Below are 26,611 nucleotides of genomic sequence, written 5' to 3'. Positions count from 1 at the left end.
AATACCATGTCTGCCTGCATGCCACCATGCTTCCTGCTCTGATGATAATGAACTAAACCTCTTAATGTAAGCCAGCTCCTATGAAATGTTTTCCTTTGTAGGAGCTGCCCCAGTCATGGGGTCTCTTCACAGCATTAGAAACTGAGTCAGGAAGTGTCCTTCATGCTTTCTTCTTCCCCAGGATCCCACTATCTTCTTTACAAGCTCACAGTGAGGTCCCAAGATGCAACTGTGCAGTTTTTCACCGAGGGTGTTTAGGATGGGCAAGTTTTCCTGCCTCTGACACTGAGAAAGGCAGGGCAAAGTCCAGTGGAATGTAGCAAGACCAGAGCTGGCAGCTGAGGCCCTGGAAATAGACCCAGGAGTTGTCAGAGGGTAAGAAGGAACTGAGAACAACCCTGTCCAGTGGTCATGACCTGCAGGAGAGCTGAGGAGGTGATCACCGAGGAGGTGATCACAGAGGAGGTGATCATGAAGGTGAGCACAGTGTCGGTGATCACAGAGGAGGGGAGCACAGAGGAGGTGAGCACAGAGGAGGTGATCATGAAGGTGAGCACAGTGTCGGTGATCACAGAGGAGGGGAGCACAGAGGAGGTGAGCACAGAAGAGGTGAGCACAGGAGAGAGAGAGAGAGAGAGAGAGAGAGAGAGAGAGAGAGAGAGAGAGCGCAGCTTCCTCTGGAAGGGGGTGGGTATCAGGACCTGGGTCTTCTCATTGCATCTAGATGGGTTGGGTAAGGAAGGGGGTCTGTGGGCTCAGTCACAGGTGACCCCTGCCTCAGCGGGCACAGTGGACAGGAAGTGGACACAGAGGGTGGGCTCTGGACTGTAGTATTTCATGTGAGTAGGAAGAACCATGGGAGTAGGATGCCTGGGATGGAGAGGTCACTGCTGTCTGAGGGCAGTCTCTCATTCCCTGTAGGAGACCTGAGGCTGGAGGTCACAGAGGACAGCTACACCAGAGGCTTCTGGGATTTCTGTATGCCTGGAAGCCCTTCTGCTCCTGTGACCCTGGGCCCACAGCTGGATGGTGTTCTTGTCCTCACCTCAGACCTTGGCTGTGAGAGTCAAAAATGACTGGGGTGGAAAGGTCATTGGAAGCACGCCCCAGTTGCACAGCTCTGTGCAGGGACAACCGTGTAGAAGACTCCAGAAATACCTCTGCTCTTGGAGAATTTTCCAGCACAGAACAGGTGACCTCCTGTGGGATCCCATTTTCAGGTTCCTTGTGGCTTTACCCAGCAGGTCTGCATAGAGAGGATGATTATACCATGGGCCTGAGTGCAGGTGTCTGAGTGCAGGCTCTGGAGGGGTTTCTATAAACACCCTAGGGCAGAGACAGTCAGGGCCTGTTGGAAGAGTTTCCAGGCCCTCTCGAGGCTATCCTGCATTTTCTATCTGTTCATCTCCACACTCTAAATCCTTCTATCTAATATTTCCTGCTACTTTCACTCAAGAAAATTCTGGGGAGCTGTGGGCTTGGTGGGCAAACCCCCAGCAACCTCCCATTCCCTGGAGTCCTGCTCAGGAATCCCCCTCTGCACAGTGGGATCCTTGTGAGCTCTGAGAGTGTTTGCATCACATCCCTGAGGCCTATGAAAACTACCAGCTGAAGATCCTCAGGTCCAGGGTCAGAACCTGAGGCGTCTGGACCTAGGGAGGTGAGGCTCAGCCAGAGCAGAAGCTGCTGGGCCAGGGTCCCGTGCCACCTCCCTGCACACTGCCCATCAGGGAGAGCCCTCCACTGTCCTCTCAGACACTCACACCCTTCCTTCAGCAGCACAGAGGGAGGTTGCTGGGAGGCCTCCTGCCTGTCCTGTGGAGTCAAGAATTAGAGTGAGAACACACTGGAAGAGGGTCTGGGTGGGGAACTGAGGCAGCAGAGGGGAGAAGACCGAGGAAGTTGACTGCCTCCTTAGAGAGAATCTGGGGTCACCACACATCTCCTCAGCTCTGCCCTTCTCCAGAGTCCCCAGCAGGGAATGGAACCTGCAGTGGGGCCTTGGAGGGAACTGTCCATCTCCCATGCCTGGCTTCACCTTCTGTCCTCAAATGTCTCTCTGACCTCGGCTCTGGAGGGGTAACCCCTGAGCAGGGACACCCAGTAGTTGAGGAAGTCTTCCCTATGGGAATGGGCCCCACAAGTCATGGGTGACAAGCAGGATTCCTAGGAGAAGAGGGAGGGTCAGCTGCCATGTGGAACTCAGCAGGGTCAGTACCACAAACTATGTTCTCTTTTGTGAGCCTGGCGGAGCCCAGCAGGGGTTCTGTCCACTGGGGTCAGAGGTCAGGGGATGAGGACAAGAGGCTGGAAGCCCCCGAATAAGAAGACACTGAGCAGACCCTAACATATGGCCATCTACCTAGTGTAACCAGAGGCAGGCAAAACCCACTCTGAAGCCCACATCCACCCAATAAGGAGCTGAGAATCATTTTATAAACTCTCTGCTCTTCTTCCCTCGATATTCTGCAACTCAACCCAGAATCCATCTTACACTCATTCATTCAGAGAGATCTCTTAGATTATCCTGGACTGAGCTTGTCTGACTGACTCTGACCCCTCCCTGGGCTCCTAACATAACAAAGCATTTCTCACCTTCCCAGCCACAGAGATTGGCCTTGTCACCTGTCTCCCTGAAGTCACTCCTGGTGTCCCTGTTGGCCATCATGACTTTCATTCCCATCTCTTGTGTTCCAGTCCTGCAGCACAGTCACTTGTCCCTTCCCCAGGAGACCCAGGGTCTCAGCACACAGCTCAGCCCTGGGGAAGATGCTGACATGTCCTGCCTGACTCCTGACAATGCAGCCTGCTCATTCTCAGCTGCTGCAGTAATGGACCCAGTCAACTATTTCCTCCAGACACAGCTTAGAAAGGAACACTCAGGCTGGACCCGTCAGTCCTGGTTTTCTCAAGTCTGGATGCACACAAATGTGCTTCCCTCACACCTTCCCGCTCTCCAGTGGAGAGTGCAATCTTCCCGCACATGGGTGTCCTGAACCAAAACCCCATTTTGTATTAAGGCCCCAGGAGAGTCCCCTCTGGTGGGCACTCTTTCCTCATGCTGCTGCACCCTCCTCTTAGACAAAAAGGAGCTCCCTCTTTCTCCCTCTCTCTTCCTCCCTCCCTCCCTCTCTCTGACACCCCAATTCCAAGGCAACATCCAATCCCTCAGGCCAGTTTTCTTGTCGGGTCGGGAAAAACACTGGTAAGAACTGTCTATTGGAACACACCACAACAGCTACTTGTACCCATGCAGGGAATCATGGAGCGGGCTGATCAAGCTGCCTTGAGGACCACGTGCATGGCTTCTGAGGTTTGGATCCACAGCTCCTGGGACCCTGTCTGCCTTTCAGTTCCTGAGAAACCGAGGCACTCCCTCAGGCCGTGAAGCATTCAGACTACCTGTGTGTTCTCTGTGCTCCTTAGAAGTCCAAGGAGCATGGAGACATTTGGCTACACAACAGTGTTAGACAACATCCTGCATACTCTTCCCAGCTCACAAGCACCAGGACATCATGGCTGCCGTTGTGTTCTGTTTTGATAAGTGTATAAAAGTCTGATTACTGGGAATGAACTTGTCTTGACCTCAGTCTTCCTGAGACCTGTCCAATCAGGTGGTTTTAATTCCCACCAACCACCCAGGAGACCCTGGTTTGGTAAGTGCTGGTGCTGACATTCCGTCCCCTGTCCTGGAGAAGACTGCAGCTCCTCTCAACAAGCCCTCCACAGTCCTCTCTCCAGTCACCGCTCGGGTCCTAACCGGCTCCTCACGGGTTCAGTCGCACTGGGGAAATACTTTGTCCTGGGTACACCTCATGCCTGCTTTGTCTTCTGAGAAGTGGGAAGATGTTTTCACCGTTGTCCTAATCAGTCCTCATCTCCAGGTGACCTGGAACAACCACCTTCTCCTGCTGCCCATTGTGGGGTCTCTTAACGCTAAGAGCGTGTCCATCTGCTGCCCCCGCTGGCCTTCTTACCCTCATCATAGCCTATTGGCTGAGTTAGCTATAGAACTCGGCCACAATCAATGGCCCTTAAGTCAGTTAGAGGGACCCCTAAGGAGTCAGGAGACTGTGGGTGTTCTGTGTGTGCAGGTCCGTGAAAAAAAGGGTCACTCCAAGATGAATTTTAGGTGTAGCTAAAAAATCAAGGGAATCAGCTTTTGGTGAACTGACTGACCATTGTTTCACAAAAAGATTTTTTATTGTTTACAATTTACACCTCTTAGAAAGTCAGTTTCCCAAACCAAAACCTCTTATCTTGGGTTGTTTGAAGGAACCATCTTCCTGCGGCGAGCTCCTCGACCAGCGAGGAAGAACGACCACCACTCGAGGATTCTTCTCAGATCACACTTTATTGGAGCACTTCTTGATTGAGGGAGAGCGGGAGGTGAGGGGCCCCAAGAACCAAAAGGCAGCTGCTTATATAGGGAACCAAGCGAACGGGTCAGTCTGTGATTGGATCCCGCCAGAATGCAAGCACGGGGAGCCACAGGATAGGCTGAGGACATAAGGCCAAATTACCATATACGCGCATGCGCAAGCATCGAGGCGCGCAGCCCAGCAAGCACAGCCAAATATGGAGTTGTTTACAGCAAAGCTGTCAGGAAGTCGGTGCCATCTTAGAATGGTGACTCCCTACATCTCCCCCCTCTTTATTAATTAAGCAACAGGAGAGAGTAGAGGTCCGATCTCTGATAAGACCTTCAAGTACCCTTTTCTCAGAGATGGGATATTGGTACTGACCCATATGCAATCGGACTTGCTCTTCTTGAAGGAAGGAAAACGTCCTACTCTCCAAGTGCAGTGCACGAGCCTGGCATCCTGTGCCCAATACAAATACTTCACCCAATCAGGTCCCCACCTCATGATGTGTTGACCGATCGAAGGTGAGTAAACAAGATAATTATCCACATACCTTCCCGAGTGCAATGGACTAACTAGTCCTAGGGGTGCAAAGGCTATGTGAACTTATCATTTGTTCTTTAAAGCAGAAAGCCAGATCTGAGGGGAGGAGCTACACTCCAGAGCGGCTAATGCCTGAGTGATAATGACCTTATCCTTTTTTGTACGTGCTCGCAAACGTCAGACCAACCACAGACAAAGCACACACCCTCCAAGACAGCATGCCAAAAATATACCCACTCCTTAAACAGGGAAAGGGCAGAAGAAATCCAGGAAGTTAATCCCTCTGCCAGTCCGGTGTCCACCTGGGTCGAGTTCACCGTGACGATAGCCACCCTCAGTTGTTCCATCAGGTTGTCGAATTCTCCTGTCCAATTGCCTAAAAGATAACTGGACAACTGTTTAGACAGATTTACAGCACGGGTAAAGTTTTCATACTGGATACTAGTTACACACAACCCAGCATATTTCCATTGACAGCTGAGCTGGGCAATCTGCCAAAGGGTGTCAATTTGCTGTTATTGGTCACAGCCTCTTCATTAGCAAACTCAATCAGGAGAGACACCTGAACTCAGGCCCTTGGCCCTAATCATTCTCTATGTGGACGTGCTGGATAAAGCCACAAGAAACCCAAAAATGGGCTCCCACAGGTCCCCTTTTCTTAATATATAAAAAAATAACTCATTATTAATAGCTTACAGCAATCTCCATAGTTTTTATACCTCCCAGAGTGGGAGGAGAGCATGATAAAGATGGCATTTCTCTTTTGGATTTGGTCCAAGGTGACTACAGCAGTCTTTAGCTGCATCAAGCCCTCTCTAAACCAAAACTTAATACAATTGCAAACTTAAAGAATCCCTTAGCTTCATCATTACCATTAACAGGTTAACATAAATATTGCTATACATAGTCACAATTCTCCCAGTCTTACAACTCAACGCAAACTCTTTACAGAATCATTCGAATTAACATGTATGGTGATATATATAGTTCAACCTTAATTCACTCGTAACACAGCTAGCTCATGTGGCTGTGAGGACTGCCGCCGCTAGGCCAGCATTACTTAGCGGTCCTCCAATCTCCCGACAGGCCTTTAACCAAGCTTCCAATCCCTTTCCTTTCCACGGGGTAATAGCTCTTTTGCATTCTTTTGTGCTTTGCTCATATACTAATTGTTGAACCAGAGGCATAGCTGTTTCTACATCCCCAAATATCTTTCCTGCTGCCTCCAACATTCTAGCTACAAAATCTGAAAAAGGTTCATTGGGTCCTTGAATGATCTTAGTTAAGTTCCCTGAAACCTCTCCTTTATTTGGTAATGACTTCCAAGCCTTAGAATAAATGTCATTTATTTGTTGATAAACTTCAATAGGATATGCCGTCTGATTCACAGTCCATTGTCCTTGGCCTAGTAGCATGTCGGCTGTCCACTGCGGTCGATTATTTTGAAGATTAATTCTAGCTTGTGCCTGAGCTCTATCTGTGACTATAGATTTAAAATCCAAGTACTGTCCTGTAGACAGACATGCTCTAGCTATTTCAAACCAGTCTGTTAGAGTCATAGCCTGTGTAGTGAGCCTAGTCAACAAGGTTAAAGTATAACTAGCTGTTACTCTGTAGGCTCGAGCAGCCTCCACCAGATCCTTTAATTGTTTATAAGGCACAGGGTCATGATACCTATTGTTTGTTTGTGGGTCTTCAAAAACTGGGAACGCGGAAGCTAATCGCGCCCAGGTGTTCCTCCTGATAAGATGGCAACCTCCACCTGTCTGCAAACACGGAGGCGGTGCCGGGGATGGGCGTGGTCCCGAAGGCGCCGTTGGTCCCACATTCATCCCAGCAGAAACATTATAAGGAGGGGGTCGCCGCCGCCCATATCTTTCTTTCTCGTACTCAGCAGCAGCTTCCTCTAAATCTTTCTCCTTATCAGGGTCTAACTCACCATCAGAAAAATCAAGTTTTGCAAACTCTTTTAATACTAGATATAAGGAGTTCCCTTTTTTTTCTAATTTTTTTTCTTTTTCTTGTTTATTTTCTTTACTTTCCTTTTCTCTATTCTTTTCTTTCTTCTTTTTAGGCCTACTCAAGTTCTCTCCTTTAGAATCCGATTCTGATAAACTGTCCTGGTGTTTGATCAGTGCCTTGCATCCCTCCCTAATAATTTCCACCTTGTGTAAGAAAAAACAGCAGAAAAGAACAATTACCAGAAAAAAGAACACTAGAGCAAACACAAGCGGATCAATCCCAGCAGTCAGCATACCTGAGAGAAAAATATTTGTTTAAATTAAATAGACTAAAGAATATTAATTCTCCCTTCTCTTTATAATTTTTTTTTAAGCAAAGTCTCAAGCCTAGTTAGAAAACCCAAACTTTTCCATTTAAACAGTTCTGTTTGCAACACAAAAACCAGTTCCAAAAGTCTATCGACTAGCCCTTTGTTCCCGCTCTCTCTTTACAGAGAAGAGCAAAAACCTCCCCGCTTTTGTCGCGGGTTCCCAATTCACCTGGGAATTCCTTTAACCCTGCTTTTGTCGCAGGTTCCCAATTTACCTGGGATTTCCTTTAACCCTGCTTTTGTCGCAGGTTCCCAATTTACCTGGGATTTCCTTTAGCTCGCCGCTCCGTGTGTTGAGTTCTGAATCCCCTTCGACCCCTCACCCGGTGTCCGAGTTTCCCGGTGTCCGAGTTTCCCGGGTTTCGGCACCAGCTGCGGCGAGCTCCTCGACCAGCGAGGAAGAACGACCACCACTCGAGGATTCTTCTCAGATCACACTTTATTGGAGCGCCTCTTGATTAAGGGAGAGCGGGAGGTGAGGGGCCCCAAGAACCAAAAGGCAGTTGCTTATATAGGGAACCAGGCGAACGGGTCAGTCTGTGACTGGATCCCGCCAGAATGCAAGCACGGGGAGCCACGGGATAGGCTGAGGACATAAGGCCAAATTACCATATACGCGCATGCGCAAACCTCGAGGCGCGCAGCCCAGCAAGCACAGCCAAATATGGAGTTGTTTACAGCAAAGCTGTCAGGAAGTCGGTGCCATCTTAGAATGGTGACTCCCTACATCTGCCCAACCAATTCTCACCTATGAGACCTAGTGATTCTCGAGTCCTCTCATAACTAAGCTTTGCAAAGTCTCTGACTCCTTCAGGAAGAGCTCAGGTAAGAATCAAACACTTTAAACAAAGGGTAACAATCAGAAAAGGTAGTTCAAGCCACGTTCAACCTCCAGAATTCAAGTCAGATGCAAGGCTCTGCAGGATCTCTAGCTACAGGGAACATGGTTGGAAATCACCCAAAATGCATGATCAGGTTGGTTCCTTGCCTCAGTAGTACCACAGAATCACCAGCACTCACCACTGAGCTCAGCATGCTTGTAGCAGCCTAAGAGTGTAGCCACCTGGTCCTGGGGAAGAAGGAGCTAAGTATGGCAGTGATTTGAGGATAGTACCAGATGCACCTGCAAGACTTAAAGAACAGACATGTGAGTATGAAAGCACACCTGGGGCAGGGCTGCTGTGGAGGAACATCTGGGGCAGGGCTGCTGTGGAGAACACCTGGGGCAGGACTGCTGTGGAGGAACATCTGGGGAAGGGCAGCTGTGGAGAACATCTGGGGCAGGGCTGCTGTGGAGGAAAACCTGTGGCAGGGCTGCTGTGGAGGAACATCTGGAGTAGGGCTTCTGTGGAGAACACCTGGGGCAGGGCTTCTGTGGAGGAACATCTGGAGCAGGGCTTCTGTGGAAGAACATCTGGGGCAGGGCTGCTGTGGAGAACACCTGGGGCGGGCTGCTGTGGAGGAACATCTGGGGCAGGGCTTCTGTGGAGGAACACCTGGGGCAGGCTGCTGTGGAGGAAAACCTGGGGCAGGGCTTCTGTGGAGGAACACCTGGGGCGGGCTGCTGTGGAGGAACATCTGGGGCAGGGCTTCTGTGGAAGAACATCTGGGGCAGGGCTGCTGTGGAGAACACATGGGACAGGGCTGCTGTGGAGGAACATCTGGGGCAGGGCTGCTGTGGAGGAACATCTGGGGCAGGGCTGCTGTGGAGAATACCTGGGGCGGGGCTGCTGTGGAGAATACCTGGGACGTGGCTGCTCTGGAGTAACACCTGGGGCGTGGTTGCTGTGGAGAACATCTGGGGCAGGGCTGCTGTGTAGGAACACCTGGGGCAGGGCTGCTGTGGAGGAACACCTGGGGCAGGGCTGCTGTGGAGAACATCTGGGGCAGGGCTCCTGTGGAGAACACCTGGGGCAGGGCTGCTGTGGTAAAGCCTCCAGGGAGGCAGCTGTCATGGTTCCTACTTCTCCTGTGTTCCTCACAGCCTAAGTCTGCTTTTCAGCCCCTGAGTGCACAAGCACTTAGTGTGACAGTGTCTTCCAGGTCACAGACCATTGATTCCAGATGGCATTGTTTCCTCAGGATCAACCGTTACCGTAAACACTGGTGTAGCATTGAAAGGCCATTGTAAGGGAAACAAGGCCCCCCCCCCCAACTAGCTCTGCTAATTGCAGATTCAGTGGGAAATACTGCACTCTGCCCCCACGCCCCATATCAGAAAAGTTAGCCCACCATGCTGTGCTAACAGGATGCTTGCCAATTAACCCCTGGGGTTGTGTTTGCAAGATAAATTGCTTGGGAAGAATGCTTGCCAAATAACCCCTGGGGTTGTGTTTGCAAGATGAATTGCTTAAGAAGAATCCTTGCCAAATAACCCCTTGCTAGATAAGCTTGGAATTCGTTTACCTACCCAGACTCTGAGAAAAGACCGTGGAGACATCTGGCGTCGAGGTGTCTATACTCTGGGTGACCCCACTCCCCTGCCCTGGTAGAACTGCCTCATAAAAGGCCTGTGAGCCTTAAACTCGGGGTCACCAGCTACTCCTCACTCTGGTGTCCCACGAGCCTCGTGCCTAAAATAAATAAAGCTTCATTTGTGACCCGATATCAGAGTGAAGCTCTCTGTTTTGTACGCCGACCCTAACATCTGGAGGTCCCACTGAGATTGGTAAGAACGGTGGTGAGTCGGCAGAGAAGCTTCTGTTCAAGCGGCCCATGAGTACCCTTGGACGGTGGGGGACAGACGTGTCCTGAACCCACAGGCTGCAGCTCTGGAGGACGCTCCAGAGTGTGGGTCCCTGAGACAGGGACCCCGTCTGATTCCCTTTTGTCTAGGAGATTTTTCAGACGGCCCGGGCCAATAGACAATCTTTTGGCTTCATTTTCCCTACCATTTTGCCGGCTTGTCTTGTTTGTGTGTTGTGTCTCTATCTTTGTGTCCTTCTGTGACGGTATCTACTTGTTTGGAATGGGACAGTCGGCCGCCAAGTCTGCCTCCACCCCTTTGTCCCTAACCCTCTCTCATTGGTCGGCAGTGATGGACCGCGGGTTGAACCTGGCGGTTTGGGTGAGGAAAGGGAAGTGGCAGACTTTCTGTTCGTCTGAATGGCCCACCTTCAGAGTCGGGTGGCCGGTAGATGGTACTTTTGATCTTAATATAATCAGAGCAGTCAAACAAAAAATCTTCATTCCAGGTTCACATGGGCATCCAGACCAACAAGCCTATATCTGGGTCTGGGAAGATTTAGTGGTGGACCCGTCTAAGTGGGTCCGGTCATTTCAGGTCGGCCCATCTGCACCACCTACTGATCATACCTCTCTCCTTCTAACCAAAACCTCTGATTCGCCTAAATCTTCCCCTCCCCCATTGATCCCGACACCTGCACCCCTGCCAGAGTCTCAGGCTGATCTCATTTCTCTTGACCTAGACCCCCCACCGCCTTACAGATCGCCGCCGCCGCCGCCAGCGGGGGCAGGATCCGGACCGGCCCCAGTCTCCCCTTCGGGGCCTGCACAGGGCACCCGTCAGAGAAGGGCACGCCCTCATGATGAGGCTCCACTGGCAGTCACACTGCCCCTATGCCCTGTTGGGGGAACTATTGATGATGGGGCTGGAGGAGACATGCCTGCCCTCCAATACTGGCCATTTTCTTCCTCAGATTTATATAACTGGAAGAATAATAACCCACCCTTTTCTGAAGACCCCTCCCGCCTAACTGGACTCCTAGAGTCCATCATATTTTCCCACCAGCCTACGTGGGACGATTGCCAGCAACTTCTGGGGGTCCTTTTCACCACAGAAGAAAGGGAACGCATCCTCCTGGAAGCTAGGAAGTTGGTCCCTGGACCGGACAGGCGGCCAACTCAGCTCCCCAATCTCATTGATGAGCACTTTCCCCTGCGGCGCCCAATGTGGAATCCGAACACTCCGGAAGGTAGGGAGCATCTGTCCCTCTATCACCAGACTCTAATGGCAGGTCTCTGTGCAGCGGCCAGAAGGCCCACTAATTTGGCTAAGGTAGGCGAGGTTCTTCAAGGGCCTGAAGAGACCCCCTCTGCCTTTCTTGAGAGACTCATGGAAGCATATAGAAGGTATACACCCTTTGACCCACAGTCAGAGGAATTGAGGGGAGCAGTGAGCATGGCCTTTATAGGGCAGTCTGCCACAGATATACGGCGGAAGCTGCAAAGATTGGACAGGTTACAAGGGATGAGCCTGAGGGACCTGGTTAAAGAGGCAGAAAAAGTCTATTATAAGCGGGAGACCATGGAAGAAAAAGAGGCTCGGTTAGAAAAACAAAGAGAGGAAAAAGAAAAAGAGCAGCGAAAACGCCAAAATCGGGATCTAACACGGATTCTTGCAGCCGCGGTAAGAGACGGGCCGGGGCCACGGGTGCAAGGAGGAGGAGGTCGGGGAGGCCATCCTCTTTTGGGACCAAATCAATGCGCCTACTGCAAAGAGGAAGGTCATTGGATCAGAGAATGCCCTAAGAAGCAGAAAGGGCGGGGCCGGCAGGTCCTCGCCCTTGGGGACTGAGGGAGTCAGGGTTCGGACCCCCTCCCTGAACTCCGGGTAACGTTTGAAGTAGAGGGGACCCCAGTGGACTTTGAGGTGGACACGGGGGCAGTCTATTCAGCCAGCAAGCATCCACTAGGCCCTCTGTCTACCCGAAAGCCACTGGTCCAAGGAGCAAATGGAAGCAGAGAGAGACCCTGGACCACCCAGAGAACAGTCAACTTGGGAAAAGGTACTGTGCAACATTCTTTTCTGGTCTTACCTGACTGTCCGGCACCCCTATTAGGTAGAGACCTCCTGACAAAACTGGGAGCTCAGATCTCCTTTACCTCTCGGGGCCCAGAATTAAAATTTGCCCACCAGAAAGTAGGGGACCTCCATCTCCTCATGCTAGAACTCCCAGCTGCTGAGGAATACCGGCTGTATGGAGCGGTGGCAAAAGCCTCTGTAGCCACTGTTTCATCGAACAACGAGGAGTGGATTCATAGGTTCCCTAACACGTGGGCAGAGACAGGGGGCCTCGGACTGGCTAAGGAGCAATCCCCGGTGGTGGTCACCCTCAAACCCACCACAGTACCCATGCGAGTAAGACAATACCCGCTTAGTCGAGAAGCCCGAGAAGGCATAAAACCCCACATCAAGAGGTTTCTGGAACTGGGCATACTGAAACCATGTCAATCAGAGTGGAATACTCCGCTCCTGCCGGTAAGGAAGCCAGGAACAGATGACTACAGACCAGTCCAGGACCTGAGAGAAGTAAACTCCCGGGTAATAGACATTCACCCTACAGTGCCCAACCCTTACAACCTCTTGAGTACCTTACCTCCAGAGCGCAACTGGTATACTGTACTGGATTTAAAGGATGCCTTTTTTTGCCTCCCCCTCCACCCCGATTCTCAAAAGCTCTTTGCCTTTGAATGGTCAGACCCTGAAGGAGGGGGGACAGGGCAACTGACATGGACCAGACTTCCGCAAGGATTTAAGAACTCTCCAACTATCTTCAATGAGGCTCTACACCGAGACCTTCGGGAGTATCGAGAGACCACCCCTGATGTAACCCTCCTCTGAAAGCCCCCCCCCCCGGTCCCGGTGGCTTGGCCTGGGAGGGGCCATTCTGCAGGGCAAGTGCCGGGGGGGGGGGGGCAGGGGTTCATGACTGTGGTCGGCCACACGGCCTTGGGAGAGATAACTGTGGTCGGACACCCGGCCTTGGGAGAGTAACCTTGAGTCAGAGCAAGATATCTATAATTGGCTACCTGGCCTTGGAGAACAAACAGCTGCACATTTCTGAAAATTAAAGATAGCCCCCAAGTTCACCCTGGCCTTATTTGAATCAACCAATGGGAACCCTGTAACTATGCTTCTCGCTTCTGTAACCGAGCTTCTGCCACTAGGATCCTATAAAAAGTCCCCCTTACCCTAGGAAGGCGCGCAAGTCTTCCCAGAGACTTTGTCGCCCCAGGTACCTGTGCATTTGAATAAACCCTCTTGCTGTTTGCATCTGATCCGTGGTTTTGGCGTGTTCCTTGGGTTTGGGGTCTCTCCTGAGGAAAGATCTCAAGTGGGGGTCTTTCAATGGAAGAGAGTGACAATGGCCTAAGTCATAGACCAATGTCTGCTGCAGAACAAAACTACTGGAGCACAGAGATGGCAAACACACCCTCAGAACATGCTGTCTGTATTAACATACAACGGCCACAGGGATGGAGCCTTGCCTCACATCCTGGTCCTGAAAGGGAGCTAGCTGTGCAGATGTGGATCAGCAGTTGTTGAAAATGAAGTGTCAGTACTTTAAAGTCAACCGAAGTACAGTGTTTACATTCTTTAGGATCTGGGGGAGTAGAAGGGACTCTGATACTACAAGAGAGCAAAAGCAGTCATTTCTTTTTATTTTTTAAAGATTTATTTATTTATTATGTATACAGAAGAGGTCACCAGATCTCATTACAAACAGTTGTGAGGCACCATGCAGGTGCTGGGAATTGAACTCAGGACCTCTGGAAGAGCAGTCGGTGCTCTTAACCTCTGAGCCATCTCTCCAGCCCCTTTTGCTTTAGTGTTATTTTTTTCTGGTTAGTAATTGTTTTAAACTGCTGAACTACTGTAAGTTGTGAGACACTAAAATCAAGAATGAGAGTCTCATTTCTTTTTTTTCCATTTTTCTTAATCAAGAAATTTTCTACTCATTCTACATCCCACCCACAGATCCCACCTCCTCCCTCCTCCCACCTCACAGCCACTAATCTACAGTTCATGGGCCTCCCATAGTGTGGCCGGTCATCTCTGTACTTCTTCCTGTCCTGATCTCAAGGTTTTCCACCTGCAGAATCCCTTCCCTCTCTCAATTGGATTCCCAGAGCTCAGCCTGGCACCTGGCCCTGGATCTCTGCATCTGCCTCCATCATTCACTGGACAAAGGCTCCGTGATGACAGTCAGGGTATTCGCTAGACCAGTCACCAGAGTAAACCAGTCCAGGCACCCTCTGGACCACTGCCAGGAGACCAAGGTGGGGTCATCCTGTGGATTCCTGAGAGCCTCCCCAGCACCCTGCCTCTCCCTTTCTCATGATGTCCTCCTCTATCATGGTATCTTCACCCCTGCTGTCCCACTCTGTCCCGGATCCAGCTAGATCCTCTCAATTTCCCTATGTTCTCATCCCCCATTCCTCGACTTCTGCCACCACCACCCACACCCAGTCCACTCATGTAGATCTCATCCACTTCTCCCTCACTGGGTCATCCATGTGTCCCTCCTAGGGTCTTTCCCTGGTAGCTAGCCTCTCTGGAGCTGTGGGTTGCAGTCTGGCCATCCCTTCCCTCACATCTAGTATCCGCTTATGAGTGAGTACATACTATGTTTGTCCTTCTGAGTCTAGATCGCCTCACTCAGGATGATATTTTCTGGTTCCATCCATTTGCCTGCAAATTTTTTTCTTTCTTTTTTCTTTTTTTTTGGTTTTCCAGACAGGGTTTCTCTGTGTAGCTTTGGAGGCTGTCCTGGATCTTGCTCTGTAGCTCAGGCTGGCCTTGAACTCACAGAGATCTGCCTGCCTCTGCCTCCAGAGTGCTGGGATTACAGGCATGAGCCACCACCACAAGGCTGAAAATTTCTTGATATCATTGTTTTTACTGCTGAGTAATACTCCATTGTATATATGTGCCACATTTTCTTTATCCATTCTTCAGTTGAGGGGCATCTAGGTTGTTTCCAGGTTCTGGCTATTACTAATAGTGCTGATATGAACATAGTTGAGCATGTGTCCTTGTGGTAAGATTGAGCATTCCTTGGGTATATGCCCAAGAGTGGTGTAGCTGGGTCTTGAGGAAGACTTATTCCCAGTTTTCTGAGAAACTGTCATACTGATTTCCAGAGTGGCTGTACAAGTTTGCATTCCAACCAACAGTGCAGGAGTGTTCCCCTTGCTCCACATCCTCTCCAACATAAGCTGTCTTCAGTGTTTTTGATCTTAGCCATTCTGACAGGTGTAAGATGGTATCTCAGGGTGACAGTGGCACATGCCTTTAATCCCAGCACTCGGGAGGCAGAGGGAGGCAGATATTTGTGAGTTTGTGGCCAGCCTGGTCTCCAATGCGAGTTCCAGGAAAGGCACAAAGCCACACAGAGAAACCCTGTCTTGGGGAAAAAAAAAGATGGTATCTCAGAGTTGTTTTGATTTGCATTTCCCTGATGACTAAGGATGTTGAGCAATTCTTTAAATGTCTTTCAGCCATTTGAGATTCTTCTGTTGAGAATTCTCTGTTAAGCTCTGTAGCCCATTTTTTAATTGGATTGTTCAGTATTTTGAAGTCTAGCTTTTTGAGTTCTTTATATAGTTCGGATATCAGCCCTCTGTCAGATGTGGGCTGGTGAAGATCTTTTCCCATTCTGTAGGCTGTCATTTTGTCTTATGGACTGTGAAACTGTCATTTCTTCTGTAATTTGTTGAGTCCAGCAGCACAATTGCTTGTAGAAATTGTAGAAATTGTAGAAAATGAAAGTATCTCCCAGTCCCTTAATTTTTTCCCACAAACGTTTCTGGCTTTGGAAAAATTTATATATATATAAATAGTATATCATAGTTTCAACTGTAGACAATTATGATGCTAATTTATTGTTCCTTGGGTTTGCCTTTGTATAAGACAGACCCAAGACTGAAGAAACCAAATATGTGTTTATTATAAGCATGTCTTCAAGTTAGTGGAACATAGTTCAGGGTTACAGAAGGGTCTCCTTTTTCTAAAGATTTATTTTATTTATTTATTATGTACACAGAAGAGGGTTCCAGATCTCATTTCAGATGGTTGTGAGCCACCATGTGGGTGCTGGGAATTGAACTCAGGACCTTTGGAAGAGCAGTCGACACTCTTAACCTCTGAGCCATCTCTCCAGCCCTATAGAAGGGTCTTAATGATTAAAATTATCCACTTGATTACATGTCTGGAAATTGCCATTATTCTTCTGTAGTTTATTTAATATCCATTGTGAATCACAAGACTTGTAGTTTTTCTTGTTTTGAAGTCATTTTAACAAGACAGAATCTTACCTGGTTTTCCTTTCCAAACACTGTAAGTTGTATACCAAAGATATTTTATTACTTCATTGTGTACAAAGAAGATTATATTATTACATTTATTAATCATCTCTAATATGCATCGTTATGAGGGATGCACATGAGCTATGCTGGGTGTTGACTCTCAGTGTATTTTTCGTGGTCCAGTAAAGGATGGAAAGTCATTACTCAGAGCTCAGATCCAAAGCATTAAATAAAACAGACACATGGCGCTTTATCCCAACTAAAATTATAGTTAGTGAAAAGCACATGGAAAAGGAAGGCATGGTGATATCAGTGGTTAATGAGAGAGCTCAAGCTTGTCTGTTAACGTGGGTAGAAGTGAGGAGGATGGTTATTTGGAGGGTTTTTAACACTGAAAATCCATGTTTCCTTATTTTAAATATATTGTACTCCCCACTGAATATGAAACCTAAAATTGTCAAATACTGCTACATTGTTAACGTAGTAGCTTTTACCCCAAGACTGGTTAGAAAGCCAGGCAACAGCAACATCCAGGCTGAGGATGGAAGTAGTTAAGCAGGTGTGGGCTAGCATTGCTGGCCAGTTGGTAACTTATCAAAGACAGGAGTTGCTAATAAAGGCAGACTGGAGTGGGAAGGTCTTCAGCTGCGCTGGGTTTCCTGTAGTTGGTCTCTGTCAACAGACAGTCTGGTACTGTCTGAATCTGTGGGTTATGGCTCTTCTGCCGCTGCCTTGGACTTGTATCCATGCCATGTTCAGAGTGTGAAGTTGGATACTTGACGTTTTCTTACTGTATCAGTGAAATACATATTGTCATGTCAGTTCTTGCCAGGAATTTCTTAACTTTAAAAAAAGATCAACAATAAATGGGACCTCATGAAATTGAAAAGTTTTTTTAAGGCAAAGGACACTGGAAATATGACAGCCTACTGATTGGGAAAATATCTTCACCAACCCCACATCCCACAGAAGACTGATTTCCAAAATATATAAATACCTTAAGAAACTAGATATCAACTAACCAAATAATCCAATTAAAAAATAAAGTACAGATATAAACAGAGAATTCTCAACAGAAGGATCCCAAATGGCCAAGAAACACTTAAGGAGTTGTTCAACATCCTTAGCCATCAGGAAAGACAAATCAAAACAACTCTGAGATTCCATCTTAGACCTGTCAGAATGGCTCTGATCAAAAACACAAGGGATAGCCCATCCTGGAGAGGAGTGTAAACTCCATTGCTGGTGGGAGTGTGACCTTGTGCAGCCACTTTGGAAGTCAGTGTGGTGGTTTCTCAGCAAACTGGGAGACAATCTATCCCAATACCCAGCTATACCACTCTTGGGCAAATACCCAAGGAGCACTCAATCATCCTACAAGGACACTTGCTCAACTATGTTCATAGCAGCTTTATTGGTAACAGCCAGAAGCTGGAAACAACCTAGATGTCCCTCAACCATGAATGTATAAAGAAAATGTGCTGTATTTGCAAGAACACCAGGAAGTGTGAAGGCAAACAGATGGAACTAGAAAAAGTCATCCTGAGTGAGGGAACCCAGACCATGAGAGACAAGGATGACATGGCCTCACTCATAAGTGGATAGTAACAGTAAAATGAAGGAACCTGGCTACAATCCACAGACTCAAAGAGACTAGGTAACAAAGAGGGTTCATGGGGGGACACCTGGATCTCCCTAGCAAAGAAAAATAGAGCTTTCATGAGTGGACTAGAGGCAGGTAGGGTGGGAACTTGAGGGATCAGGTCGGGGAGAGACTGGGGAGTGTACTGAAAGAGACTGTTAGAAAGGGGGCCATTTCAGGGTCAGGAAAAACACCTGGTGCAAGGGAACCTCCAGGAGTCTAAAGAATGACCCCAGCAAGGCTCCTTCCAATATCGATACAAAACCTGAACTGGCTCTCCTGGGACCAGGTTGGTGCCTAGCCCAACTGTCATCAGAGACGCTCCATCCACCAACTGGTGGAAACATGCAGACCCACGGCAAACATTAGGTTGAGTTTGGAGACTCCTACAGAAGAGGGGGTAAACAGTTATAGAAGCCAGGGGGGTCAAGGACACCACAAGAAAACTCACAAAATCAATGAACCTGGGCTCATGGGGGCTACAGAGACTGAGTGACAACCAGGGAGCCTGCCTGGGACTGGCCTAGGCACTCTGCTTACATGTGACAGTTGTGTAGCTTGGTCTTCTTGGGAACTCCTAACAGTGGGAGCAGGGGCTGTCTCCAACTCTCTTACTGGCTTTTGGGACCCTACTCCCCATACTGGGTCACCTTTCCCAGCCTCAATTCATGAGGAGGTGCTTAGTCTTACTGTGACTTGATGTTTTGTTGATACCTATGGTGGACCTGTCCTTACCTAAACAGAAATGGAAGAGGAGTGTATTGGGGGATGGGAACAGAGGGGAGGTGGGGGAGGGATGGGAGGAGAGGGGGAGGGGAAACTGCAGCTGGGATGTAAAATAAAATAAATTTTATATAAAAACAAGAAATGTTCAACATCCTTAGCCATCAAGGAATGGGGGAGGAGGGGGACATGGAGGGGGAAACTCTGATCAAGATTTATTGTATGAAAGAAGAATAAATAAAAAATAATCATTTGATGGGCGGTGCTGGCACATGCCATTAATCCCAGCACTCGGGAGGCAGAGCCAGGTGGATCTCTGTGAGTTCAAGGCCAGGCTGCTCTACAGAGTGAGTTCCAGGACAGGCACCAAAATTATACAGAGAAACCCTGTCTAGAAAACAACCAATAATTATTATTATTATTATTATTATTATTATTAATTTTTCTTTATTTTACATACCAAACACAGTTTCCCCTCCCTCTTCTCCTCCCATTCCCTAGCCCCATCAACTCCTTCTCTGTCTTCATTCAGAAAGACTCAGGCCTCCCCTGGGAGTCAACAAAGCATGGCATATTAGGTTGAGGCTGGACCAAGCTCCTCCCCCTCCATCAAGGATGGGTGAGGTAACCCAGCATGAGTCATGGATTCCGAAAAGCCAGCTCAGGTTCCAGGGACAGGTACTGATCTCACTGCTAGGGGCCTCACAAACAGACCAGGTACACAACTGTCACACACATGCAGAGGGCCTAGGTCAGTCCCATGCAGGCCACTTAGCTGTCAGTCCAGAGTCTGTGAGCTCAGGTCTGTCTCTGTGGGTTCCCCCATCATGACCTTGACCCTGATCACTGCTAAGCTCCTTCCTGCCTCTCTTCAACAGGACTTCTGGAGCTCTGCCCAGTGCTTGGCTATGGATCTCTGCATCTGTGTTCTTCAGTTCCTGGATGAAGGCTCTCTGATGGAAAGAAGGAGGAGGAGGGGGAGGAGGAGGAAAAGAAATCATTCTCAAGGCTACTGAACCAGGTTCCTTCCAGGCTATGGATCATACCATAAGATGCTCTAAGGCAGGAGCATGGCTGTGTGATCTGAGAATAAGGAAGCAGATACCTGGAGCAGATCACAGTCTGTACACCAATGAGGCCCAGAATGCTGGAAATATCCAACTGTTTCATAGCAGTTTTTTCTGAGTTGAAACATTCCCTCTTGGAGGGACAGGGAGGTCTCTGACACTCAGGAGGTAACAAAAGGTCATGTGTCTGGGAGAACAGCAGGTTGGAAGAGGGGCTGGAGAGATGACTTCATGGGGAAGAGCACTGGCTGCTCCTCCAGAGCACAGGGTTTGATTCCCAGCAACCACATGACTGCTCACCGTTGTCTTGTGACTCCAGTTCCAGGGGATTCAAGCACTTCTGATACCTCAGCGGGCACTGCACACATGGTGCACCTACATATAACTAAACACTCATGTGTGTAAAGTAAAATAATGTTATATAAAGAAACTGACAACTCTCTAGAATTCCTCCTGAGCAGCATGAAAAGGAGTAACATGCTCTGGGGGAGCACATTGACCATCCAGCTGTGGAGGGAATTCCCTGACCTTCCAGCTACCTGGAAGCCATGCAGAGGACTGCAGGGAGGAAGTTCATGAGTCACTTCCTGTGTTGGGGTGGGCTTTTCAGTGATGCTGTGGACTGTGAGTTATTCATGCTCCTGTGAGTAACCCCTCCCCAAGTGAAAACTCCATGGTTCACCAAGCTGGACATGGATACAATGGCTACCTCGTCAGCCCTGAGTTCTCTATCTGAGGTGACTAGATGTGTGTGTGTGTGTGTGTGTGTGTGTGTGTGTGTGTGTGTGTGTGTGTGTATCTTTCCAGGGAAACTGTCACACAACACAGACCTGTCCACACAGTGTAACAGGAACTTAGAGCAGTTGAACAGAAGGGGACAGAGGCACAACTGTCCCCACAGGATCTGCTGGAGGGAACTCTAGCAGGGGAGGAGCCAGGGGGTTGTGGGGACCTGGGGAAGCAGGGTCCTGCTCCTGCTGAGCACTCCAGTCTCCTCCCCTGTGAGATGGGGCATGGGAAGTGAGGCTTCCTGGGTCCACTCTGCAGGTGACATCACAGCTCTTCCTCCTGGACTAACTCTGGGTGTGAGAGGGAGGGGCTGGAGCAGCAGCCACAGCTGCAGACTGTCCTGGAGGAAGACAGAGTGGCCCTGGGTGAAGACGAGGAGGACTGTCAGGGATACACGAGGAGGAACATGGAGGTCTCAGTAGGAGATGCTGGGCTGACATGTCCGCTAGATGGAGGGGGGGGGGTTGGTTCTCAGACAGAGGGACAAAGGTGGAGACTCTGAGGACATAGTTTGTGCTGGAGAGGACAGGGAGGTGACATCATAGTCACAGTCTTTGGGAACTGATGAGGCACCCAGGGAATGATGGGTACAGGAGAGGACGGGGTCAGTGTGTCTGAGAGATGCTGGACTGGAACTCACTAGGTAGATAAGGCTGGCCTCAAACTCACAGGGATCTGCCTGCCTCTGTCTCCTGAGAACTGAGATTAAAGGTGTGAGTCACCATGCCTGGCTTATATTGTTTAATTATATGCATATATGGGCTGTGTGAGGGTGTGTGTCTGAGAATGCATGGCCCATGGAGGCCAGAACATGGCATTACAGACTGCTGTGAGTCACCTGACTGCGGACACTGAATACATGCTCTTAAGCAGAGTGGCCTCTCTGGCCACCAGGATTTTATTTCCTTTTTAAAATAAATTATTATTGTGTGTAATGTGGGGGTGGGACGCACTGGTGCTATGGCACATGGATGGAGGTCAGAGGACAACCTGTGGTAGTTGGTTCTCTCCTTCCCACTTGTGGGTCCCAGGATGGCACTCAGGGGTCAGGTGTGTGCAGCAAGTGCAGTATCTCTAACAGTCACAAGAGGGCAGCAGAGGGCAGCACTGGCTCTGGCCCTGATCAGAGTTCTCCCAGGGACTCCCTGAAGGAATCCTCCCTCAGCTTCCCCTAGGTAGAGCTGTCACCTCAGAACAGGGCCCTTAGAAGGTCGAAGGGCCGTCCAAGTCCATCTGAGGCAGAGAAAGGAAAGCTATGGAGAGCCAGACAAGCTTCTGACTTGTACACAGCATGGAGACACACGCCTTTAATCCCAGAAATCCAGACTTTAATCCCAGGGAGGGACGGCAGAAAGGGAAAGATATACAAGGCGTGAAGACCAGAAACTAGAAGCATTTGGCTGGTTAAGAATTTTAGCTTTGGAGCAGCAGTTCAGCTGAGATCCATTTGGATGAGGACTCAGAAGCTTCCAGTCTGAAGAAACAGAATCAGCTGAGGAATTGGCAAGGTGAGGTAGCTGTAGCTTGTTCTGCTTCTCTGATCTTCCAACATTCACCCCAATAACTGGCCGCAGGTTTGATTTTATTAATAAGACACCTAAGATTTTGGCTACAATAAGTAGAATTTTAAAATTACACTTAAAATGGTAAAATTATTCATTTGATGTGCTTGAGTGATTATCCTGCATGTATCTATGCCTGGAGCACACAAAAGTCAGAAGAGGGCATCTAGACCAGAGGTCGGGAAGGATTGTGAGCTGCCCTCTGGGTTCTGGTGCGTGATCCCAGGTCCTCTGCCTGAGCAGCAGGTGCTCTTAACCCCTGAGCCATCCACCCAGCCCAATAAATAGATACAATTATAAAATTAAAAATAAAATAAAACCACACTGAAGCTCACTGGCAGGGAGGAAGGGGTGTTGGGGAAGCTACAGTGCAGTGAGGGCTTCTGGGCTAGCCACTTCGAAGTGAGAGTCCATCACAGGAGGGGAGACGGAGCACCAGAATCCCTAGTAATAACGACAGGAAGGGACATCCTGAAGCAAGGAAGCCAGGGGGCGGGAAGCCCGTGCAGCATCTTTGGAACAGTAGAGTTCACAAGTGTGCAGGAGCTCTGGAGGGGAGAGGATCCTGGGAAACAGGGTCTGGTGCAGAGGGAGGGGACACAGCTCAGACTCCAACCCCTCAGCTCAGGTATCTCCACCAATCCCAGTCCTCCTCCTCCTAGCCAGAGGAGAGGCTGCTGGGCCCAGGGTCTCCCTCCCAGATGGAAAACAGGGTGAAAGGAAGCTGAGAACCCCATGCCTTGAGGCCTCTAGTGTGCTGAGAACGGGCTGCTGACCCACTCCAGAAGAACAAGGCTTCACGGTCTTGAGAACGGTCCCCACACTGGTGGGAAGTGGTCACTGAGCAGCAGACCTCCAAGAAGCCCTGAATGTGATTAATGGAGCTGCCAGGAGACACCCTGGGACCAGAGGGGACTAGTGAGGACTTGCACACAGAGGGACAAAGAGAGGCAGGGGCCGACCGCACCAGGGTGCAGGATTTATGGAGGGAACTGGGACAGCCAAGTCCTGTTTGGTGTCAAATGCACAGTGTCCTCCACTTTCCCCTCTGGTGATATTTTTGTATGCTCAACAAACAAAGCTTGTCTCCCAACCAGAGGGCAGAGCCAGCCACAGGGCTAGGACCTATGGTGGCACACACCTTCAATCCTAGCACTCAGGAGGCAGAGGCAGATGGATCTCTGCGAGTTTCAGGCCATCCTGGACTACAAACAGATTAATCTAATCTAAAAGAGAAACAGAGCCAGACAGTGGCGGCACACACCTTCAATCCCACCACTTGGGATCTCGTGCCTTTACTCCCAGGACTTGGGAAGCACACATCATTAACCCCAGCACCAGGAAGGTTGACACAGGAAGTGATATGGCTGGATGAAGTGGGAATAGAAGGCAGGGAGACAGGAGTTTGGCCCTTTCAGCTGAGGACTAGGGCCATTCAGTGTGAGGATTCCTGGAGACAGGATCATCTCCTTTCAGGCTGAGGATCCTAGAGGTGAGAAGTCTCTCTAGTGGCTGATGCTCTGCTTCTCTGATCTTTCAGCTCTCACCCTGATATCTGACTCTGGGTTTTTATTTTTAAGACCAAATAGGATTTGTACTACACCTCTCTGCCCACTACACACAGCACTCTGACTCCATCATCTTCCCCAGACAGAAACCCACTGACATCAGAATCTCTCTGACTTCTGTTCTTTGACACTGCTCAGAAAGACCACAAGGATCCCACTCATTAGCTGCAGGAACAGAGAGGGTGGTGCCGTCCAGGAGCAGCAGGACCACAGGACAGTCCCAGGGCTGTACCCAACACCTTCCTCAAGCTGGGATTGCTAAATCAAAATTTCAGATTTCTGGTGAAGGAGATTTTTTGTTTTGTTTTGCTTTTTAGGGTTTTGTGTTTTGTTTTGTTTTCTTTCTTTCTTTCTTTCTTTTTTTTTTTTTTTGCTCTTGCCCCCTCCCCATTTCCCGTCCTGGACAGCCCTCCAGCTCAAGCTGAGCCCCACCTTTCATAGCCCAGATTTCTGTAGACCTCGCTCTTAGAGTGTGAGGGGACCCACAGCTACTTAGGAAGGAGGACCAGGGAGAAACTGAGAGTAAGGAGTTCCCTTGACTTTGGAAAGTAGAAAGATACCTGATGATGGATAAAATAAGAAAGAAACCAGACCAAACCATAGGCAGCAAAGGACCTTCCAGAGCTCCCACAGCTCAAGTTAGCCCTACCATCCTGTGGACACTTTCCTGTGATCCTTCTGAGCAGAAAGGAAAGAGTCCAGCAGGGGGCAGCAGTGGCTCTGCCCCATCAGTGTCCCTGAAGGAATCCTCTCCCAGCTTCCCCTAGGATAAAGATGTCACATCAGAACAGGGCCTCACTTCGAAGGACCAAGGAATATCCAAGTCCATCTGACAGGAGAGAAAGGAAAGCTGTGGAGAGACAGATGAGCTTCTGACTTGTACACAGTTGGCTCGTCCTGCCCTGGGTAAGACCCTTTTAGTTAAAACACAAACCAGTGACCAAACATCAGTCATGGCTGGCCATGGTGGTGCAGGCCTTAACCCAGGACTCAGGAGGAAGAGTCAAGTGGACCTCTGTGAGTTCTAGTCCAACTTGGTCTACATGGAAATTCCATGCCAGGCAGAGATAAAAGTGGGACCCTGTCTCAAACAAAGCAAACTAATAGTCCTGACCCCAGGGAATGGGACACTTAAAATGAATCCTTCAATGAAGGACAGGACCACAAACTACCAAAATCCCGAGGGCCCCAGCAGGGTCAGCACCTCCCCCCAGAGCTCAACCATAATGTTGCAATGCAAACTCAGGGTCACTTGGCCTGGTCCCCAACCTCAGAGAGACTATTTACAGTTGGTCAGGCTACAGCGTGGGACTGGGCTAAGAGAAGAAAGAGCCCAGCCCCAGGACAGCCCATGCCAAGCTCTGCCCTTCTGGTGTCTGCCCTCCTTGGGGGACCTACCAGGTGAGCCAGCTCAAGGGACCCAGCTCTCTCACCCCAAAATGGGCTTGTCCCTGTAGGGTGAAAACACCCTGTTCCTCCCTGACTAGACCTGAAACCCAAGCCAAGGAAAAACACCCCAACCCTGACTTGACCCCAAGAACAGGCCTTGAAATCCCAAAAATCTGTGAGCTTACCCCAGAGTCAGGCTACAAAAACCACCATTCCCAATCCACCCTGGAAAGCCCTGTCCCGTCCCCCCCCCCACACACACCCACAATCCTATATAAGCTCTGTGCCCTGTTCCCTTTGCTGGTGATTCTCTCCCTAGAGAGAGCCACCCTCCTGGATTCCTCCTTCCAATAATCTCCTGAGTGAGGTTTGTGTGCAGTGTGACATTTTTACCAGTGTGAAGCCCAGTTCTGACACTTTCCCTGGACCAGAACAAAACACTTTCACTGGAGAAACTTTCCCCTAGTGGAGAAAGCTGTGACACTTCTCCACAGTGGAGCACAGCTGTAACTTCTCCATAGTGGAGCACAGCTGTAACTTTTCCACAGTGGAGCACAGCTGTAACTTCTCCACAGTGGAGCACAGCTGGAACACTTCTCCACAGTGGATCACAGCTGTACCTTCTCCACAGTGGAGCACAGCTGTAACTTCTCCACAGTGGAGCACAGCTGTAACTTCTCCACAGTGGAGCACAGCTGTAACTTCTCCACAGTGGAGCACAGCTGTAACACCTCTCCACAGTGGAGCACAGCTGTAACTTCTCCACAGTGGAGAAAGCTGTGACACTTCTCCACAGTGGAGCACAGCTGTAACTTCTCCACAGTGGAGCACAGCTGTAACTTCTCCACAGTGGAGCACAGCTGTAACTTCTCCACAGTGGAGCACAGCTGTAACTTCTCCACAGTGGAGCACAGCTGTAACTTCTCCACAGTGGAGCACAGCTGTAACTTCTCCACAGTGGAGCACAGCTGTGACACTTCTCCATAGTGGAGCACAGCTGGAACACTTCTCCACAGTGGAGCACAGCTGTAACTTCTCCATAGTGGAGCACAGCTGTAACTTCTCCACAGTGGAGCACAGGTGGAACACTTCTCCACAGTGGAGCACAGCTGTAACTTCTCCACAGGGGAGCACAGCTGTGACTTCTCCACAGGGGAGCACAGCTGTAACACTTCTCCACAGGGGAGCACAGCTGGAGCACTTCTCCACAGTGGAGCACAGCTGTGACACTTCTCCACAGTGGAGCACAGCTGTAACTTCTCCACAGTGGAGCACAGCTGTAACTTCTCCACAGTGGAGCACAGCTGTAACACTTCACCAGACCTGAGCAGAGCGCTAACAACCTCTTCAGAGTGAGCACAGCTGTAACAACTGCTCTGGGGAAACCCTCCCCTGAGGGAGCAGAGCTGTCATCTTGACCTAGAGAAACCTTTCCTGGAGTAGGGCTGTGAGCTGCTATGCTTTCAGTGACTCTGTGGTATTCCTTGGCTCCTGACTGCCAGGATCCCTTTCCATCTGAGCTCAATGTTAACAGCCCCTCGGGGGAAGGTGCATGTGCCTTTGTTCTTTGGCACAGATAAG

The 26,611-nt window shown here is 49.5% G+C and overlaps 1 pseudogene; it reads left to right on the top strand.

Annotated features, from left to right (window-relative positions):
- The first annotated feature begins 411 nt into the window (after nt 1-411).
- Nucleotides 412-26,611, top strand: part of LOC118569437 — a 52,031-nt pseudogene continuing 25,831 nt past the window's right edge.

Source organism: Onychomys torridus, chromosome 18, assembly GCF_903995425.1.
Source record: "Onychomys torridus chromosome 18, mOncTor1.1, whole genome shotgun sequence".
In the NCBI taxonomy this organism is placed as follows: domain Eukaryota; kingdom Metazoa; phylum Chordata; class Mammalia; order Rodentia; family Cricetidae; genus Onychomys; species Onychomys torridus.
The sequence above is the reverse complement of the archived record's forward strand: the minus strand, read 5'-3'. Positions and strand labels throughout refer to the sequence as shown.